Here is a 5937-nt window from a genome sequence, read left to right as displayed (position 1 = left end):
GTTCTGCATTGAAGGCTATAACTAATTTAATATTGTCAAGTCATACCTTGCAAAACTTCTATCCATCATACATTTCATTGTCTAAATTGACTATTATTGCTTTTGGGATTTTAAGAATTCAATGAGATCTTAGGTCTTCTTTCTTTTTAAGTTTCTAAAGTTTGTCAAGTAGAATTATACCAAAACCATGAGAAAAGATTAGGTTTTCATAGACTTCATGACTTTCACGTTCATGGAAATAAAATGCATCTCTTTCATCTTTTGTTTAACTTGTTGCAATGTCATTAGAAAAACAATGAACCAAGATCACTTGCATTAAGATCACTTGTTTGACTCTTATCGCCAAACAACTTAGAAAACAGTAGGTCCTTTTCCCAAATGATGGAACATATAAAATTTGGTGGAGTGCTTTTAATGATACAAATTAAGTATATATTTTTAGTGCTGATTTAGTTTAGCATTAATAACATCCTATTTGGCCTTTAGCATGCACATTAACCTGTCATGATTGAAATACATGCAAAATATGAAACACCTTTAAATAAGACCCATATAGGGTTTGAGCTTCATTTGGTATTTGAGATCTGTCAATCCTTCAAATGATAATAATAACTATTCAGATTTATCCCAAGATTCTTCAACCCAACCTTGATTCCAGGTGTTCAATGTGGAGCTACATAGATTAACATTTATTTTGCCTAAGTCTCCTCAAGACACAACATACCTAGAGAAATGAGAGGTTGTCATGTAGAGGCGGTATGGTACAGAGCTCAAGAACCTCTCCCTCTCCATAGCAAGTGTTGTGAATACTTTCTTGGCCATATTTAAAACACAAACACTCTATCAATGCCACATTCTCCTTCCTCCACTCACAACATATGTAAAGAATCACATGTCATAAAAATTATGATGATCATAATCTAGTAACATGTCCTTGAAAATAGTTGTGCTTGTGTCATGCCATGACTATAGATTTATTCAGTGAAACAAACAATAAATATCATAACCTCCATTATCTATTATGTGTCCTAAACTCTTGGAGAAAAATTTCGATGCACATTTTATAGACTTAACAAAATGAAACTTCAGTTGTTTCTTCTTTTGGCGGTCAAAATCTTTAGGCATAAATTTTAACTCAAAACATGATAATAGACTCATAAAATTATTGGTTTAAAACATTTATAATCTTGTGAGAAATGTTTAAAATTTCTTAAAAGACTCTATATTTTAAGGTTGAAGGTGTGTTAAAATTATCATACGCTATTGTAGATAGTAGGCTAATTGATTGTATGGTCAGTGAAGACATAAACTAAATTTCTTTGTGTGGACCGATTACTTTAGTGCGCCAATACATTACAACATGTTTTTATCATTCTTACTTAGAGGTCTCAAGAATGATCTGTGAAAATAGAATAACTTTTTAATATTGGCTAAGAGACAGTCAATAGTGGGTAAAGGAGCCATCAATTGTCTAGATGAGAGGGTGTCTCCATTTCCAAGTATTTTCCAGATGATAAGTTATTCATGATATGCCTATGAGGAAAATGGGGATGCTTTTTCCAAAAACCAAGTGAAAAGGCATTGGTGCCTACTCCACAAAGCAAAGGAAAAGGTGTTGGTTGCCCTTGAAATGCCTTTTTTCTTTCTTTTTGGTGCAAACATCCACATTTTCGTTGTAGGCATTAGTCCTCCCTTACCCATAAGTTGTTGGTGTGGCCACACAAATAAGTAGGGCCCAACTGTTTTAGCAAAACAAAGAAGTAAACAAATTATTATATCACATAAGATGCAATGACTTGCAAGGCACAAAGACTGAAGGAATTTCGAGTGACTTGACAAGATGGCACCACAGTAGAGGCAATAACTGCTCGTCACACCAATGCCATCTTCCCCCTTCATCAAAACTCTTACAATCCATGTGCCTTTCAAGTCATGGTAGTAAGTACTACTCTGACAGTAAATAATTGGTGTCTCAGGTTTTGCTTAGAAATACTTCGGTTTCACTCACCAAATTTGAATGTTGATGATATGAAGAGTTTGTATTCATTCTTGAATGTGTTCATGGAAGCCAACAATCTGCTCCACATTCACAATATCAAGGAATAAATGCCCAAAATATTATCCCTTCTTGGTTCATTCCTGCCATGGAGAAGTCTATGAAGGCCTCATTCATGTAATGCATGGGTAAAATAAAACCCCATATCCTCCAATAGGTCCTCAGCTAGAGATTCCCCATTACTCTTAAAGGTTTAAATTGGAGAATTCTAAGCCTCATACTAAACAACTAGTGATTGCATTTATTAGAAAGGGTAAAATCAAAGTCTAACCTGATATCTTTACTAAAAGATTAAGCGTTTTTCAGATATGTTCCAATATTTCTCTAACTCGATTATTTTTAATGTAGATATTGTAGCCTAGATTTCAAAATGTTGATTGGTGGTGCTGATTAAAATGGGGTTCCTAATCAAGAATATTTACCTTGACAATTGCATTAAGGTTTTCTGATAATCAAAATCCAAGAAACCAAACTTTGTTGAGATATTTTTGTCAGTTTTCTTTTAAGAACTATTTTTTTTTATAATTGTAATCCATAATACAAAATATTTTATAGTTCACTTTCTAGAAATTTGGAAAATAATAGATTCATTCATACAATTTGATCACATCAAAAAGATGAAAGTAAGCCTAAATGGTTGACTAGTTCTACATAGAAATTGTCACGATGCTTGTGCGACATGTAATCCTTGTGACACCAATTCAACAAGAGTTTCAAAAACAAATGCTTCTATGGAACAGGATGATTTATTTTTAAACCATGAACTGTTTTGTCAAGCAAGCACTTTGTGCATAAATACGAATATCATTTTTATTAGAATTTATTTGTTGTGTACTTTATGTGTTATAAATTTGACTTTTCTCATTTATATATATATATATATATATATATATATATATATATATATATATATATATATATATATATTTTAAATTTTTTTTTTTTTTAAAGATTTATATTGATGTATTAGATTTCAGAAATTGATTTACAATTATTTATAAAATTAATTCAAAGTGAGAATGGTTATCTATGAGAATGGTGATTGATAAAATATAAATTGTGATCTATAAATAATCTATTATAAGGGATGGAAACTTTGAAGATGAGTAGATTGAGCCTCCAAAATTTGATTTAAAGAGTAGAATTGAATGATGGTGAAATTTTTTTAGTCGAGGAGCAAAAAAGTCCTTCTAATTTTGAGTTGTATGTGATGCCCAATAATAGAGAGAGATCTTATAGGTGACAAATGAGAGTTACTTAGGATGTGCTAATATGTTTTCTAGTTTTCATATATTAAGCATGTATTGCTAGTAGATCCCTTCCAAATTTGGTACCTTTAGGTGAGAATGACATCTGGTTGTTCCTGGTGTTTTGATATATTGTTAGTGATTTAAATCATTGGAAAATGTTTGGGATAAAATTTATAGTAAAGAGATGGTACAAAAATCATTTTATAGAAAAGTTCTTCTATAAAGAAAGAGATTGAATTTCACTTGTCTATGCATTATGGGGATAAATCAGATATCCTCCGTTCTTCTTTAGTTTACTGTTATGGTGCTCGAAAATTCTTTATGGACACTATATATCTATTCATGTAATATAGCCTCACTTATTATGGAAACAAGATGTAAAACAAGGTGACTTTTCTGCACCAATGTAAAATTGTTATGCAACATGCATTAGTCCTTATTGTATAGAGAAATACAACACAATACTCCATTTTTTTGTGATCCATTTCCTTGTATACTTTGTGAAGTTTTTATTTTAAATATGACACTATACAATTATTTATATAAGATTAAAGGAATTCATTTCCAAGAAAAAATATAAATGGCTACTTAGATGTGGCCTAGATGAGTTTAATTATGTAGGTGAATATGAAATCATATGTCTCAGCCCATAGATACCACATCCATGCTATTACTAAAAATGGATGTTGTCTATGGAAGAATGTGGGTTCTCTCTGTGCAAGAATAATACTTTCTATTTTTTGCTTCCATTGGTCTTCGTAAGTGACTTATGTGATTCAAATATTTGATTATTTTGAGATCTCCAAATGCCATGATTGGGAAATTAAGGTGATTCTTTTATTGCTCAAAGTCACATCAATGAAAAACTATTAGCACACTTGATCCATCTTACAATGGGGTAGATATAGACCATCGAGATTTGGGTATTTATGTGTAAGGAATTGAAGTAGCAAAATAACTTCCTACACTTACCTTGAGAGGAGGATAATGCAAAAACTTTTACAGATCATTACAATAGTTCTGAAAACAACAAAAATAATCAAATAATCATGCATACCACAACACAACAACGTAGTGATTTACATGAGGAAAACCCTTTCGAGAGTAAAACCCCACACTCCAAAAGCAGCTCAGAGGTAAAAATAATTAGAGACTTATAGGTAACTCAATTTACATAAGACTCTTACTCCCACCCTTTATCTCACACACATCACATATAGGAGATACAATACAAGAAACCATCAAATGGTATTACAAAACCATGGGCTAAAACAACCCAACAAAGTAGAGCCAACCTTATCTCCCTTCTAGATGCCCTATGACGTGTTCACAAACACATCAACAAGTGTCCCTCCCTTTTACAACTCATTTGTACATTCGATACATTTTATATTTCCTATTTTAGGAGTACAAACCTATGAAGGCCATAACTTGAGAGCCATGTGTCCTATTGACGAACCGTTTGAATCATAGAAAAGCTCACAAAGTTCTCATTACCTCGTAATCACTATTATGTTGATGTCCACTGTTTAGGGTATTTTAGGGCCTCTAAAGTCCACAAAATTAAATTAAAACCTTTCATTGCACCCCTCTAAAATGGAAACTTTAATATCTTCAAAACTATTTATGATCATGCGACGTAACTTTGACAAAATGCTTATCTAGCCAACGAGACGCTTCAGGGAGAATTTCGCACCATTTGGTACCAATTTTTTTTTTAATATAAATAGTAACCTCATGTAAATGCAAGGTTGAGACACCATTTTCCCAACATTCTCCCACTTGTCAAACACCTTGTAAGAGAAAAGTGAGTATCAACACAATATATCAATTGCTAGGGGCCATGAGGCAAATAGACTCCAAACTCCATCTAAAATTCTTTGTGCTCACAACCTTAGTTAAATAATCTTCAACATTCATCAAATTTTCTACCTTAACCAGCTTCACCTTGCCATCTTCGACCATTTATTTGACAAAAAAGATATTGAACATCAATATGTTTGGCTCATGCATGAAATGTTGGGCTCTTAGCTAGGAAGATCACACTTTGATTGTCACGATAAAATGTCATTGTACCTTGTTTTATTTCAATATTTGAACATAGTCTCTTAAGCTAAATGACTTCTTTACAAACATGAGTAGTTGCAATATACTCTTCTTTAGTAGTGGACAAATCAACCATAACCTGTTGCTTACTCATCCAACTAATTGCACCACCAAATAAAGTAAATACATAAGCACTAGTGGATGTTGTGCTATCCATATCACCTACCTAGTATAAATCCACATAACCTTGAATATCAAGGGAAGTCATGTCTCCAAGCAAATAACCATGATAACACAAAGAATGTTGGTATTTTGGATGTGTTGCATTGGTTTTGTCATTGATGTCAACACTTGTTGATGCTCTGCAAAAAGGATTAGAAAATCTGTTTGATGGCAACACACACAAGAGCACAAGAAACAAACATTAGTGTTAGCAACAAAAGATTATCCTAAACAGGCATATCAAGAGAGATATTAAGCATGAAATAGAAAGCATATAAACATAAAATGAAATAGCTAATCAAGATGCTCATAGTTGCTCCTCCCTTGTTCCTCTCCTCTCCAAGTCCCAAATGAGTGTAGCTC

This window comes from Cryptomeria japonica, chromosome 3 (genome assembly GCF_030272615.1).
Source record: "Cryptomeria japonica chromosome 3, Sugi_1.0, whole genome shotgun sequence".
In the NCBI taxonomy this organism is placed as follows: domain Eukaryota; kingdom Viridiplantae; phylum Streptophyta; class Pinopsida; order Cupressales; family Cupressaceae; genus Cryptomeria; species Cryptomeria japonica.
This window is presented reverse-complemented; position numbering follows the sequence as displayed.